At 47.7% G+C, this 16,517-nt stretch overlaps 1 long non-coding RNA gene across 1 annotated transcript in view; it reads right to left on the reverse strand.

The window, feature by feature from the left end:
* The window catches only part of LOC307205453, a 422,161-nt gene that overhangs the window by 404,689 nt on the left and 955 nt on the right, over nt 1-16,517 (reverse strand). The gene's annotated exons all lie outside the window — the stretch shown is intronic.

A 16,517-nucleotide genomic window follows, 5' to 3' on the forward strand; every position in this document is an offset into this window, starting at 1 on the left:
ATGGTGAATTTATGAAGAATACTGTCCTTGAAGTTCAAAGCACTTTCGCCTCCCGGAAGCAGTTTGCAACATTTTGATTAAATCAGTCACGGTTAATTGGACTCGGAAACTTTGTATTTGAGAACTGTCAAAGATAGAGAAGCAGGCGCCTGCTGCCTGCAGTACCTGTGTCGCCGCCACAAGGGGCGCTGTTTGGTAACGCTGATTGGCTGAAACGGCAGCTGATTGACCCCGAGTTCAGGCGGTTGGTCTACCCATAATAAGGATAGGGCGAGGTAGAGTGTTTCGGTCCAGTAAGGGAAAATATATGAAAATAAAGGGGTTCCGTGCGGAGCTGTCAAGCTAGCGCTTCCTTATTTACGGAAGGCTTTTAGGGGATGCCCCTCTAGAAGGGACATCTCCAGGCTCGGGGAGGTGGGAGGTGTGTGTGTGTGTGTGTGTGTGTGTGTGGTGCTTGTGCATTACATTGTAATGAAGGGGGGGGGGTTCTCCTGCTACAGCTTCTTGTTTGCGAAAGTGTGGAATAGCTGACTTTGCCTTTACGTGTGAACTCCGACAAACTTTCCCTCCATCTTAGAATAGACAAGACTCCTTAGCAGTAGTTTGTGTAGCATATCTCCGTGTTAGAGGGCCAGGCTAGGCTTCCGGTTCCTGTCCCGTGGCGGTGCCTCCGTCAACATCAGAGAGGGCACAGGTGAAGGGGAAGGGAACAAAAGGGGTTAAAGCACTCCCTGAAAATTTCCCGAGGTACAGGAGAGCAGGCTGACTCGGTTGCCTCAATGGCTCATTCCCACGCAGATCAGCAAGGGGGGCAGAGGTCCTGGTGCTAAGCACCTTTGCCATGATGCACACCTCCCCCCGAACTGCCATCGAAGGCAGAGGTTCTCCTAATAATTGGGTCATAATTGGCATAAAGTAAAGCCTCAGCGCCTAGGACTTGCCGATCGAAAGGTCGGCGGTTCGAATCACTGTGGCGGGGTGCGCTCCCGCTGCTCAGTCCCAGCGCCTGCCAACCTAGCAGTTCGAAAGCACCTCCGGGTGCAAGTAGATAAATAGGGACCGCTTACCAGCGGGAAGGTAAACGGCGTTTCCGTGTGCGGCTCTGGCTCGCCAGAGCAGCGATGTCACGCTGGCCACGTGACCCGGAAGTGTCTCCGGACAGCGCTGGCCCCTGGCCTCTTGAGTGAGATGGGCGCACAACCCCAGAGTCTGTCAAGACTGGCCCGTATGGGCAGGGGTACCTTTACCTTTACCTTTAAAGGTGCACGCTTGAAGAGATGTGGACACTGGCCCTGCAAACGACCCAGCTGCATGGAACTGAGGTTTGAAATGGGAAGAAGATTTTAGTCTGTGTTGGTGGTGGATGGAGAAGGGGCGCAGTCTCTGCTATATTTTATATTATGGAAGTCCCTAAGTTCATGATTTGGCAGCCCTCTCCAAATACAAGATATAAAGAGATACAAGTGAGGATGGCTTGATTTACTATGTAACTTGGATATTTAAAAGAAGACTTAAAGACGACGGACTTGCATAAAAGAAAACTTAAAGCTTTGTGTGGATGGGAAGGAAGGAAGGAGGGGAGAGCCCTGTTGTGCTTAGGGATGTGCTGGAGACTAGAGCTTATCCCCCTCCACTTAGAATGAGACTCTGGGCTTAAAGAAAGGTTAAGATACAACTTATGTTTAAAAGTCACTGTGAAGGTGAGAGGTACAAAGTACAGTGGTACCTCAGGTTACATAAGCTTCAGGTTACAGACTCCACTAACCCAGAAATAGTACCTCGGGTTAAGAACTTTGCTTCAGGATGAGAACAGAAATCGTGCTCCGGCGGCAACCAGAGGCCCCATTAGCTAAAGTGGTGCTTCAGGTTAAGAACAGGTTCAGGGACTTCCGGTTGGTCGCCCGGTTATGGTAGTCGGGAGCTCTTTCGGCTGAAAGAGCCCCAGCTCTTTAAAGTTGGGGAGACCGTGAGAGCGTCGTGGTTCCCCACTAAAAACCTCAGATCGGGCGTTCTGAGGACCTGGTGTTCCAGCGGGTGCCTTCCAGCGACTCCCCCGCTCCCTGGTAAGCTCATAAGAGCCCCGGGAGCGAGCGGGGTTGGAGACGCAGCACAGCGGAAACGACTGCTTCCTTCAAAGCAGCGAAGCTCCGAGACTGGTGATTGTGAGCGGCCAATTCCTTCATAAAAAAGATTGAACAATTTGGAACTGTAAGTACTTAAAAAACTAATTTGGAAAAGATTGGGAAGAAAAGGGAGACTTAAAAACGGAGGTCGGTCCCCTTTGTTGGAGAAGGTGAAAATTGGTGCACAAAGACCGAAGCCTTAAAGGAACGAAAAACTTTTAAAATCTTGCAAGCAATTTTGACCCCCCACTTCAGGGGAAGAGGGGGTATTTGTGCCTTGGATATCACTTTAGGAAGTCTGTGAATACGATTGAGACCTCCCCATTTGGCAGCAGACCACCCGGGAGGGAAGACTAGTCTCCATTGTGATGTCACAATGGAAGAGGAAACATTCAATCTCCGTTTCCACTGACTTGGTTACAAACTTTTCTGTGCTGCCTGTCTACATTCTGAATTGGCTAAAAAGTGTCCCCCTTCCTCAGAATAATGGGAGAATTGGAAAATTTTCTCTTTGCCATTTTTGTCTTTGGCATCCAGCTAATTTGGAAGATTAAAGAAGCTGCATTTGGGCTGGTGGAAGCAACTTGTTTTTCTCCTTTATTGTGCCACTGTGAGACTGACCTTGACATTCTTAAGCTATTATGAGTTCAGAAAGGCTGAAAAACTCCACAATTTGAGGAGTCGGTGATGTCAATGTTAACTGACATCAAAGAAGGTTTAGATTGTAATACAGTATGTGTGAAGAGGTGCTGATGCTTCTGATTGAAGAGGGAAGGAGGTCCCCCTCAGACAGAAGAGAAAATGGCAATTTCCTGGAATTTGTTGATCTAGTCGACAAACAGAAAGGACTATTATGGGATGGAAGGGACAAGAGCAGAACTGAGGAGGATTGGAGCTAACCAGCTCCGCCCCAAATCACAACGGAACCATAATATTGTGACTAGCCAACGAAGAATGCAGTTTAAAAACATCAGTTGCAAACATACAAGGCCAATGAATGTCAGTGCTTGGATTTATTGGATTACACGCAGACTGAGAAGAAAATAAATATTGCTCCTCACTTGATGTTATATGGAAAGTTAAATAATATAATAACACAAATAGAAATCATCAAGAGTGCAGCTGTGGATTAAGTTATACTTTTGTAAAATGGATGGAACCAGAAGTAAATAAGAATATGAAAAACAGCAATAGTGGATTATAAAGACACATCAAAACAACTCATGGGAAACCACTTTAACAAAATTGTATTAATATGTAAATAACTAGCATAATTTGCATAATTGGGTTAAAATTTGGAAAATCAATAAAAATAATAGGCAAAAAGTAGAGAGCCTGCCTAACATGCAGAGGGTTCTGGGTTCAAGCCCTGCTGTCTCTGGGCTGGACAGCGGCTGTGATTCAAGAATAGACAAGACTCTGCTAGACTCAGCAATTGTCTGCCTTGGCTGTACTACCCCATCTCCTCTTCCCTGGCATTTCCTCACAAGAGCAATTTCAAATGTGAGCACATCTTGCAGGAGGAGCAGTTCAGCTCTCCCCCTTTTCCTGTTGGATGTGGGTGGGGGAAGCTCTTCCAACCTGTTGGCCACCTGGGTAACCTTGCAGGGTCCACAAGCCTGGGTGGGACAAGAGGCAAGAGTTGGTGGAACAAAGGATGTGACGCTTCCCTTTGCAGTGTGCTACATTCCAAACACAAATGCCAGAGGTTCCCACACACCCACATGTCCCTCTCTCCATCCAGATGAGCACGTGATATTACAAGGGCCTATTCCAGGTGGGCAAGAGCACCTGAGGGTGCAGAACAGGTCTGCTGGAGGACGTGGCCTGTGTGAAGCCCTGGAGGGCTGCGTGGGACCAGAGGTGCCCCAGTCCTGCTGCCTGGAAGTAGTGGCGTAGTGTGGGTTGCCAGGGCCTGGGGCCATGCAGAGGTGGGGGTAGAAGGGAGGGAAATGGATGGAGTACACATGCTCATTCAACAGTCTAATGACATCCACATCACCCAGGAGATCACAGCCACAGAGAAAAGAAGAGTCATTCCATTGTCTGCAGAGGTCACTTCCTGGTTCACATGGAGAAGTTGTTTTCAACATAGCTCAGTGACGGAAGCATGCAGCTGTATTGAGGCAGCACTGGGGGTTAAATTTTCCACCCCTAACAATTTTACACCCGGAATAACTGCCCCTGTGCCCCCCCCCCCACTGCACCACTGCCTGGAAGCCTTCTGAGGAGAGCCTCTGGGGGTTGCCTCTGCTGCCACCATTCTGGAGATATTGAGATCGGCAAAGACTGGCCCCAAGGGGCCCTGATGGCCCAATGGTCCCCGTTCACGAGGGCCAGGCACACTGCAACCTTTCCATAAATGAGAACTAAGTGGAGTCGCTAGGCTGGCCCTGCCTTTCCTTCTACAGCTCCCATTGGTAATAATGCCTCCATTATGGCTGACCTTTAATGCCAGCAAAGGTAATTCTCTCTACAGCAGTGAACTGTTTAGTGGCTGATGGATAGAGCCCAGCTGGAGAGGACCAGCCCGCCAGGCCTGCAAATCTGCTTGGCTGCCAGGCACACCCCCACCCTGGCTTGCCAGCCCCTCCAGCCTGCAGCCTTGCGCCTCCTCCAGCTGCCCTGTGCCAAGGGGAGCTTTGAATGACCCACTTGGGTCTTTTGCCTCAGGCTTGCTGTCAGTTATTTGGTAGAATCAGACCAGGAGTTTATTTTCCCTCCCGTTCAACTAGGCTCTACCTATTGATGTGTCAAAACCTGCTCTTCATTCTCCCCACTGACAGTCTCAGCCTCACCCATTTGCCAAGGACCCACATTTTTTGTTGAGAATGGAACAGTGTTATGTCCACCCATTTCTGTTCTTCTGCCAGCTGAGGGTAAACTGAGAGGGCCTCTGACCATGTGCAGACTAGATTTCCCCCATTACTGAGTAATTATAGCATAAAGCCTCCTGTCTGGGACTTAGGCATGTGGTTTCTGCAACCTTGAGCCCTAGAATGTATCTTTGTAGCTTGAACTTACTTTTGTAGATCCCCTGGAGGGGCTTTGGTCGATGGGTGGCCTAGAAATCAAACAAAATCAAACACAAATAAATCAGAACCTTTTAAGGAATTTCATTTGCTCCTGGGAATGGATGGGCTGGGTTCCCTTCCCCCACACCAAAGCCTGCTGAACTAATCCCACCCTCATAGTTCCTCACACACCTCCCAGGTTCCTGCTGTTTGCAAAGATTAATTGACAGCAATTAAAGAGGTGCTAATAATCATCTTGCTAGTGACTATTCTACAGGGGAACTTTGTTCACCATTATCTACACAGAGATTACAATTTGTAATTGGACTGAGTTGAATCAAGCACCTTCCAACGGATAGTTCATCAGTGAGTGATGGGCTGAAATTTTGTATCATGTGGGAAAATTAACTTGGAACCAAACAAATGTGGGGGTAGATCATCTGATTGGCTGAGAAAGTGGTGCTGCCCCTGCCAATGTAGGGGGCACAGTCATTGTGTGAGTGTGTGGAAGCTGGTAGCAGTAACACGCAGCAAAACTAACCCCCCCCCCACTGCTGTGGCAAACAAATGTTAACATAACAGAGCATTCGAAAATGTCCTGAGCCAAACGACAACTTTATTTCAAGGGGAACTAATGAATATGCCTGTCGTCTTCTTTGCACACAACAGGCTGCTCTAAGAAGCTCTCACTTTCCTATGTCAAAGATGGCCACACTCTTGCCCAAGGCAACCTGAGGAGAAACAGCGAGCCCATCTTGGTCCTCTGGGAGCCATCTTGGATCATTAAGAAGAGCCTCCTTGTTGTGCAGCCGCCTTCCCCAACCTGGTGCCCAGAGCCACGAGGCCCAGGGCCATGGGAGCTGGCTGCAGGTCCAGATCCAAAGCACCTGGGAGGCCCCCAGGCGGGCAGCCATTTGTGTTCTCCAAATATCAGCCGGGCATTGGTGGCTGGCCTAGGCACTGGATCTTCTTGCAAAGTTTCAGGCTAGCGTGCCCTCCCTGCTTTGTCCTGTGGACCAGGTGGGCACTGGAGAAGTCCCTTCTGCCTCCTGCTCAGGTAAGCCGCCACAAAGAGAGGCAAGCTGTTTTTAGTTGGGCTTGAAGGTCCTTAAGAACAAAGGAGGCGGCGGCGGTGGGGTGTGTGTGTGTGTTGCCTCTGACCTTTTGGGGCTGGAGTGGGGGTGGGTAATGGAGCAAGCAGGCTGAGAAAGCTCGTGAATGGAGATCCAGCCCTGCCGCAAAGTAGCAGGATCAGGCCAAAGGGGGCTCAGCTGGTTAAGCCTTGTGTTCTACCAGGGTCCAGCGAGAGACCCCAGAGGGAATCCTCCCCACTTTTGCTCCCCAGGCATCCTGCCTCTGACAGCGAAGGCAGAACATCACCAGCAGGGCTAGTAGAAGCCACTGGGAACGTCCTCCTCCAGCGATGGGGTGGGCTTCACCTGTTGGATTTCTGTCTGTCCTGTGATCACACATGGGGCAGGAGTCCTGTTGGTGGGACAGTGCAGACTCAGAACTCTACTCAGTTTTTGCTTTTGTTTTTCCAAATCACCTGTACCTGAAATGGTCTTTGCCCAAACCATTTTGATGGGCTGCATTTTGACCCCACTTCTTGATTTGCCAGGAGAGTTTACAAACTTTCCTAGATTGCTCAGTTCCAGACCCACTTTCCTTTTCCACTCACCGCCATTCACGAAACTTTACTGAGCTCCCCAATGTATGTAGAGCAGCATCAGTGTTTCTTTTTAGGGTGGCCTACACTCATCCCAGAGTTTTTAATTATTGCATGCAGTAATTATTATTACATCTCAGTATTATTACCCCTGGTGCAATGTCATCGTTTGTTTTAAAGCACGATGTATCTGCTTCACAAGTGAAGGGAGCAGGATTAATACCAGCAATGAATCATCTTTGGAGGCTTCATTTCAATTACTATTGTTTCGTCATTTGAACATTTATTATAGTAATAATTACGTATCTAATATGCTCATTATTGTTGGGTATGAAGAAGTCTGGATGAACACAGCAATTAAGTGGATTGTGGTACTGGCAGGGAGCTGAGGAGCAGGAAATATCTCCTCCCGTCGGGCTGGTCGGAGCCCCTGGCAAAGCTTCCAGCCCCAAGGGGGACGGGCCCTGCCTTGCCTACACGGCTTCTCTCTCTACCTCAATTCTGTTGTTTGCGAATTCTCCAAAGAATCAAAGTCTGTAAGAAAGCTCATCGTGGCTAAGTGTGCAAGGACGAAGGAGGCACATCCACCACAAAGCAGCAGAATCCACCACAAAGCAGCACAAATGCAGCAGTTTTTAAAAGTTTCTTTTCGGCCGCTTTGAGTCCCAAAAACAGCATAAATGTTACCATGAAGAACAAAGAGTCTTGTGGCACCGTAAATCAACAGAGGATGACCTAACAAGCTCTCTGGGCTCATGCAGACAAGGGCGACCTTGAATGCAGCAAGCGAAATCGTAGCTGGCAGGAATATGCAGGAGAAAAGGGTCAGGTGGGAGCTGAATGGCAGTGAGGGACAACAGTCACAGCCAGGGGCCACTACTTATGGTAGCAGATTGGTGGCTAATACTAACAGAACTCTAAGTCGGGGTGAGGCATGTTTTTCAGCCTGATGGCCACTTTCACTCCTGAGAAGTCTCTGGGCCCTGTGGGCCGGTAGAGAGCAGGGCCAGGGCAAGTGGGCGGAGCCATGGGTGTGACCCTTCCCTTTGTACAGTTCACAGAAGTCAGGCACACACGCAGAGCCCTCCCTCCAGGAATGCAAGGGGCATTGCCGCAGTTCCAGGACCCATTTCTGACAGCAGCCCCACAGCCAATGGTGGGTGGGGTCCTGGGTGCAGCCATTTCTCAGCCGCCTCTGTGTCTTGCATACACCCTTACCAGGCCAGAGGTCACCCATCCCTGCTGTGAGTCAATCCTAAGAACATCTATCCCTTTACGTATTTTCAATATGTATATATCTATCAATCAATCAATCAATCAATCACAAAAGTTATCTGCATTTCATGCTGCAAAGTGCATGCTGAATCAGTGAAACTCACTCTCCATCTGTCCACACACACAGACACACTTCCTTTAACTCATTTCTATTTTTTAAAAAATAATATTTATTACTTTTAAAACTTACAAAAAGAAAGGAAAAGAAAAAAGAAAAAAAGAAAAAACAACAAGAAAAGGAAAAAAAACAATACAATACAATATATAAACAATACAAAACACAACAGTAACCTAAACAGAACAAAACAAAAACAATTTAAAAACATACATTGTACCATTTCAGTACTCTATCTTTCATACCCTTGTTTCATCGACCTCCTCTCACCTCCCTTTTTGTATTCCACTTCTATTAATTGTTTCAGCAATTCCTTTCCATCTTTCTCTATTTTCTGTCGTATAAATATCTTAACTTATTTTTACCCTTATTTTCCATTAATACTATAATGCTTATTTATGCTTATCTCCTTATAACATTTCAACTAAAGCCATAAGATTTCATTCCAACATTTTTCTAACACTCAGTAATTTTACAATATTTCTATTTCTGAAAATAAACTTTAAAACTTTTTCCAATCTTCTTCCACCATCTCTTCTCCCTGGTCTCAAATACTGCCAGTCATTCGTCAATTCCAAATAGTTCATCAACCTGGTGATCTTCTGTCCGAGGCTCTTAACTCTTTTCCAAGTCCCTTCTGTAGGTCTTCTTCATATTTATACATGCACTTTACTTTGTCTTCTACTAATCTTGTTCTCATTTTCCTTCTCTTGATATTGAAGAGCAGATCTCGGGGAAGCTCCAACCCAGCAATGCCTTCACTCCCTCCCGACAGGTCAACCAAATCTCCATGGTCAAATCCAAAATCCATAAGGTATTTCAGGACATGTTTCAAAATTCCTCCAAATCCAAAGTCCCCCACAGCTCCAATCTCCTCACGACCCAAGTCCAAATCCCAAAAGTCAGCAAATCCCTGCATGAAGGGATCTGTCCAACTTTCCTTCTCCAGTCCAGGCAGGGCTCCGATCCTCAAAATCTGACTTTTTCCAAAATCAATCATAAAAGGCCTCAACTCATAGTCCTCAATTTGCCTCTGTAAGGCTGGGACTCCCACTTGTATTACTTTAGGTTCAACAACAGCAACTTTCTCCTTCGCCTTCTCAACCCTTTAACTCATTTCTAGGGATGATCAAATTTGCAGATGACACCAAACTGGGAGGGGTGGCTAACACCCCAGAGGACAGGATCACACTTCAAAATGACCTTGACAGATTAGAGAACTGGGTCAAAACAAACAAGATGAATTTTAACAGGGAGAAATGTAAAGTATTGCACTTGGGCAAAAAAAATGAGAGGCACAAATTCAAGATGGGTGACACCTGGCTTGAGAGCAGTACATGTGAAAAGGATCTAGGAGTCTTGGTTGACCACAAACTTGACATGAGCCAACAGTGTGACGCGGCAGCTAAAAAAGCCAATGCAATTCTGGGCTGCATCAATAGGAGTAGAGCATCTAGATCAAGGGAAGTAATAGTGCCACTGTATTCTGCTCTGGTCAGACCTCACCTGGAGTACTGTGTCCAGTTCTGGGCACCACAGTTCAAGAAGGACACTGACAAACTGGAACGTGTCCAGAGGAGGGCAACCAAAATGGTCAAAGGCCTGGAAACGATGCTTTATGAGGAACGGCTAAGGGAGCTGGCCATGTTTAGCCTGGAGAAGAGGAGGTTAAGGGGTGATATGATAGCCATGTTCAAATATATAAAAGGATGTCACATAGAGGAGGGAGAAAGGTTGTTTTCTGCTGCTCCAGAGAAGCGGACACGGAGCAATGGTTCCAAACTACAAGAAAGAAGATTCCACCTAAACATTAGGAAGAACTTCCTGACAGTAAGAGCTGTTCGACAGTGGAATTTGCTGCCAAGGAGTGTGGTGGAGTCTCCTTCTTTGGAGGTCTTTAAGCAGAGGCTTGACAACCATATGTCAGGAGTGCTCTGATGGTGTTTCCTGCTTGGCAGGGGGTTGGACTCGATGGCCCTTGTGGTCTCTTCCAACTCTATGATTCTATGATTCTATGTCTGTGGAATTTCCCAGTAGTGATGTATGGAAGTGAGAGTTGGACCATAAAGAAGGCTGATCGCCGAAGAATTGATGCTTTTGAATTATGGTGCTGGAGGAGACTCTTGAGAGTCCCATGGACTGCAAGAAGATCAAACCTATCAATTCTTGAGGAAATCAGCCCTGAGTGCTCACTGGAAGGACAGATCCTGAAGCTGAGGCTCCAGTTCTTTGGCCACCTCATGAGAAGAGAAGACTCCCTGGAAAAGACCCTGATGTTGGGAAAGATGGAGGGCACAAGAGAAGGGGACGACAGAGGATGAGATGGTTGGACAGTGTTCTCGAAGCTACCAGCATGAGTTTGACCAAACTACGGGAGGCAGTGAAAGACAGAAGTGTCTGGCGTGCTCTGGTCCATGGGGTCACGAAGAGTCGGACACGACTAAACGACTAAACAACAACTGTGGAATTTGATCTTTGTGATACCAGTGGACTTGATCCGCTGCGCCTGGACTAACGTGTGGGTCAGAACTTCGTTGTGCAAAGGCTCTGGCTGTTTCCCAAATGTTTCAATGCAGTTCCTGATACATCAGATTGTGACTTTTGTGAGAAAACAAGTCTAAAAATATATTTACATGTGTATTTAAAAGTGGACTTCCATGTGGGCTTTTAAAAATCACAGATGAATGTGGGAATGGGAATGCAATGGGTCAGAAGGGGCCCAGATACAGCTGCTGGCAACCCCCCCACCTCACGGCCATCTCCATTCTGTGTGTCAAAGTACATTGGAATTAACTCAAGTCTATTGATGTGTTATCGCATGTAGGGCCTGTTACAGCATCTCTAAACTCTGCTGTGGTTGAAAATGGCCCTGGAAGGGAATGGATCCATTGGGATGGATTTTTTCCCTTCTGGATCTTCTGCTGCCTTTGTTGGAGTGGAGGGGTGCATGTGCCCTGGGTCACGGGCATGGGTGTAGCCAAGGGGGGGCAGCGAGGAGCAGTTGCCCCCCAATCAATAAGAATCAGTAAAAATACCTCCCCCTAACAAAAGGCCTGCCCCCCCAACAAAAATTCTGGCTATGCCCATGGTCACAGGCGCCCTTTAATCATTTAGTTCATTTCTTCATAAGATTAGCTGTTCTTTCCCAGCCCTGGAACGTAGTGTTCCAATAACACACAGTTTGGGAATTATAATTAGAAAGAATACTTAAATAAAAATATGGCTTAAGGAACTCGCGGCTAGAGCTTCTTGTCACAAACAGGCCTTTTGGAACCAATATTTTGGACTGTGCAATCTGCACAGTAATGTCTGCACATTTGTGGTTTGTTCTTTCAGTTTGTTCAGCTGTTTGTTTGCTTGCTCGCTCAGTGAGTGGAGAATGAGGGACATTTTTCTAGCCTGCCCCTCCATCATTCCTCCTCTCCTGCCCTCCACGGCCTTTTCCATTCCAGGCTTCCAGACTGGTGTTTCTGAACTTTTTTTTGTGAGTGCCACCTTCAAAAAAACTTTTCTTGCATTTCACAATAAGCATAATGCGGCGGGGCGGGGCGGGGGGAATTGTGTGCTGTTGGGTGGAGGAGGAGGAGGAGGAGGAGGAGGGGGAGGGCCATTTCCATTTGATTTTTGATACTGAGTTCTTGCTCCAGAGTGATATTTAGCTATATCAACCTGCTCTGTGATTTAGCAGGTGTGTATGGCTATATATATATATATATATATATATATATATATGGAAATGCCCCATAGGCCCCCATTACCTTTAACAGCACAGCCCTAAATTCTGCCCCACCTAAAAACCCACAGCAACAATGAATTACTGGAATCATAATACAAGGTCTTGTGCAGATCACCACCAGCATTATTTCTAAAGTCAAATGCACAGGACCCTGCTTACATCTGAGGCCAGACCCTCACACACTTACCACGTGGGGACCTTGAGAGATGAGTTCAGGGGTGTCTTCAGCCTCTTGTTTGGCACTGCGGTCACCAGAAACAAAAGGAGGAGGTTCTGCCCAGGAGAGGAGGAAAAAGAAACATCACCAAATATGGCACAAACTGCCCATTATTTTTACTCATCAGATTTTCTGTGGTGAAGGGAAATGTGGATTAAATGCAGGGATTTTGGGGGGTGATGGTCCAAGGTAGCAGCACTTCTTTTTTTTTTTTTGCCCCCATAAAAGTTATTTTGTATGGGCACCTGTGGCACTTTTATCCATGTCAGTAATGGCACCTCATCTTTTCTTTGGCCCCCAAAGCACCGAGTAAATGCAGTCAATAAATTAATACTGCCCCACCCCCGCCCTGGAAATCGCACCTTTCTAGAGAAGAACTTGTGTTTCGTTGGGGCAACAAGAACAACAAGAACACCAGACATTAAAAACAAGGACCCAGCGAGCGTTTCAGTCAGGAGGCATTGAATGACCTAATGCCCACATTTCAATAACAATTCCAAGAGGAAGCGAAAGTCAAGCCATAAGCTCTGTCTAGATAGGAAAGTCCCAGCCACCAGCCAAGCAAAGGTCGGGAGAGGAAACATCGCTGCGCATGGAGCCCCTTCTTCAAGCAAAGCTTGCTAGCTGCCCACCCCCCGCTCCCCAGGAGCCTTCTTTTCTCTGCTGGCTCAGAAGCAGGGACTCTCCACACGGGGTCCCCCTTCACCTGCGCTGGAGTTTGCTGCCTCCCCTCCCCGCTGCTCGCAGGTGGAGGCTGTGGCCGGCGTCTCACGTCTGGAGCTGTGCGCTGGGGCGGGGGAAGCCCTCTCCTTCTCCGGAGAAAGAGGAGCTGGGCTGTTAACACGTGTCGAGGAAGGTCCCAGCCCCACCCACCCGCCGAGGGCAGCTAGGCCAGCCTGGAGGGCCAGCTAAGCCTGTTCATCTGAACCAGGTCACAAACCATAAGCCATGGGCTTCAGCCTCCGCCCCACCCTGGCTCCCCGATGATGCTTCCTTTCCTCACTCTCACCAGCCGATGAGCTGTGGACCCTCCCCACTCCTGTCACCCCTGACTGCAGAAGGAACACCGTTCCACTGGTGGGGGGAGGGAGGACACTTCTCTCTCCTTGCCGCTGAGATGACTCTGGGCTTCTTGGCAGCCCTGGCTGTATTGGACATTCTCTGGCAATTGCCAACATGGAGCAGGCAGCAAGCCTTCCAGCCAGTGCCTGGCAACTGGAGAGGAAGCAGCCCTGGCCCACGAGACCTTCCGGCCTGTTGCCTTCCTCTGCGTGGACCTTCCAGGGGTGGGGTGGTCTTCTGGCCTTGTTGTGCGCTCCCTGCCTTTGCAGGGGCTGGCTGGCGAGTGGCAGGGCCTGCTTCACTGTGGTGCCCTGCATGCTGAATGCCCTCTCTGGTGTGCTCTGCCAGACCCCAGCCTGATGCCATTTCCATTGCTCAGGCCTTTGAATGACTTGCAGGGGTGGCATGATCTTCCCTGCTGGAGGTTGCCACACAGCAACTGGACAGCTGCTGGGGCGCGCGACAATCTCTCCCTTAATGTCCCAGTAGGAAGCAGGTGGTTGGAGTAGGCTGGGATGAGCTTCAGCACCACATTTCCTTGTGGGCACACCCCACTCTCCATCCTCCATTGACATCAGCAAGAGGTATCATCCGAGGACACAGTGGGACAGAATCCCAAGGGGCAGGCAGGGGGGAATTTTGTCTCTGGGCCTGAGCTTCTCCATCCCTGAACTTGATGCTTCCGTGAACAGTCGGCACAAGTTGCGGGGAGGTTGAAACAGATCAGGAAACATTTCATGGCATGTCTCCCAAAAGTCTGGCCCAGTCACTCACTCTCATCCTGTCTTTCCCTCTGAAATATGGGTGTGATAATACTCTCGTTCATTCTTGTGGCTGATTAGTTGCTCTCCCTGTGCAAAGGTCAGAGGGGGCAGGGTTTCTGTTGAGGCAGGTGATTAGCTGTGGGAGGAGCTTATCAGAGCTTGCAGGGCAGCAGCTGAAGAAGGAGCAAAAAGGGTTTTCTCGTGTGTGTGTGTGTGTGTGTGTGTGTGTGTTTCTTTGTGGCTGATTAGCTGCTCTCCCTGTGCAAAGATCAGAGGGGGCAGGGTTTCTGTTGAGGCAGGTGATTAGCTGTGGGAGGAGCTTATCAGAGCTTGCAGGGCAGCAGCTGAAGAAGGAGCAAAAAGGGTTTTCTCGTGTGTGTGTGTGTGTGTGTGTGTGTGTTTCTTTGTGGCTGATTAGCTGCTCTCCCTGTGCAAATGTCAGAGGGGGCAGGGTTTCTGTTAAGGCAGGTGATTAGCTGTGGGAGGAGCTTATCAGAGCTTGCAGGACAGCGTGCAGTTTGATCCATCTTTTAGATTTAGGGGAGCTAGTCTCAAACGTTTGTTGGGGGAGACCTAGGGTTTTTTTGGGGGGAGTTATTTGTCCTGTCTTCACGCTTTTTATGATGGAGGACCTTAAATAATCCTTAAATAAGAGTCACGGGGGAATGATTAATGGACTTCAATGTCTGTACACTAATGCTCAAAGCATGGGAAATAAACAAGATGAGCTTGAGCTCTTGGTACAGCAAACTAAATATGACATAATAGGCATCACTGAAACATGGTGGGATAAGTCCCATGATTGGAATGTAATAATGGAGGGATACAATCTATTTCAGAGAAACAGACCAGACAAGAAAGGAGGAGGAGTGGCGTTATATGTCAGGGATGTGTATACCTGTGAAGAGATCCAAGATTTAGAACCTCAAAGCCAAAGTGAGAGCATTTGGGTCAAAATTAAGGGAGAGAAGAATAACAGGGACCTCATTGTGGGAGTTTACTATAGATCCCTAAGCCAAACGGAGGACATAGATGATGCCTTCCTGAAACAGATGGCCAAGCATGCAAAAGGAAGGGAGATATTAGTAATGGGGGACTTCAATTACCCGGATATTCGCTGGATGTCAAATGTCAGCCAAGAGCATAAGGTCAAACAGATTCCTCACTGGCCTTGCAGACAACTTCCTTGTCCAGAAAGTGGGAAAAGCAACAAGAGGAACAGCCATTTTAGATCTGGTCCTAACCAATGTTGATGACCTGGTTAGTGGGGTAGAAGTGGAAGGATCATTAGGCGTGAGTGATCATGCTCTTCTGAAGTTTACTATACAGCGGAAAAGAGCAGCCAAGCATACTAGGACTCAATTTCTTGACTTTAAGAAAGCCGACTTCATAAAACTTAGGGAAGTGCTGGGTGAGATCCCATGGACAGTAATACTAAAAGGAAAGGGAGTTCATGATGGCTGGGAGTTTGTTAAGAGGGAGATAGTAAAAGCACAACTTCAGGCAATACCAGTGAGACGGAAACATGGAAGGTGCCTAAAGAAACCAGGGTGGCTATCTAAAGAACTTTTAACTGAGTTAAGATTAAAAAAGGATGTGTCCAAAAAATGGAAAAGGGGGGAAACCACCAAAGAGGAATTCAAACAAATAGCCAGCACGTGTAGACACAAAGTCAGAAAAGCTAAAGCACAGAATGAACTCAGGCTTGCTAGAGAGGTTAAAAGCAACAAAAAAGGCTTTTATGGGTATGTTCGTAGCAAAAGGAAGAACAAAGAAACAGTGGGGTCACTCAGAGGAGAAGATGGTGAATGCAAACAGGGGACACAGAAAGGGCTGAACTCCTCAATGCCTTCTTTGCCTCAGTCTTCTCCGATAAAGAAAACAATGCCCGACCTGAAGAATTTGGAGCAAATGATTCAGCAGAGGAAACACAGCCCAGAATAACTAAGGAGATAGTACAAGAATACTTGGCTAGTTTAGATGTATTCAAGTCTCCACGGCCAGATGAACTGCATCCAAGAGTATTAAAAGAACTGGCAGATGTGATCTCAGAACCACTGGCAGTCATCTTTGAGAATTCCTGGAGAACAGGCGAAGTCCCGGCAGACTGGAGGAGGGCAAATGTTGTCCCTATTTTCAAAAAGGGGGAAAGCGAGGACCCAAATAATTACCGCCCAGTCAGTCTGACATCAATACCAGGGAAGATTCTGGAGCAGATCATTAAGCAAACAGTCTGTGACCACCTAGAAAGCAATGCTGTGATACCAATAGTCAGCATGGATTTCTGAAAAATAAGTCATGTCAGACTAACCTGATCTCATTTTTTGACAGAATTACAAGCCTGGTAGATGAGGGGAACGGAGTGGATGTAGCCTACCTCGATTTCAGCAAGGCATTTGACAAGGTGCCCCATGATATTCTTGTAAAGAAGCTGGTAAAATGCGGTCTTGACTATGCTACCACTCAGTGGATTTGTAACTGGCTGACTGACCGAACCCAAAGGGTGCTCATCAATGGTTCCTCTTCATCCTGGAGAAGAGTG

The sequence above is a fragment of the Podarcis cretensis genome, assembly GCF_951804945.1.
Source record: "Podarcis cretensis genome assembly, chromosome: 16".
NCBI lineage: Eukaryota > Metazoa > Chordata > Lepidosauria > Squamata > Lacertidae > Podarcis > Podarcis cretensis.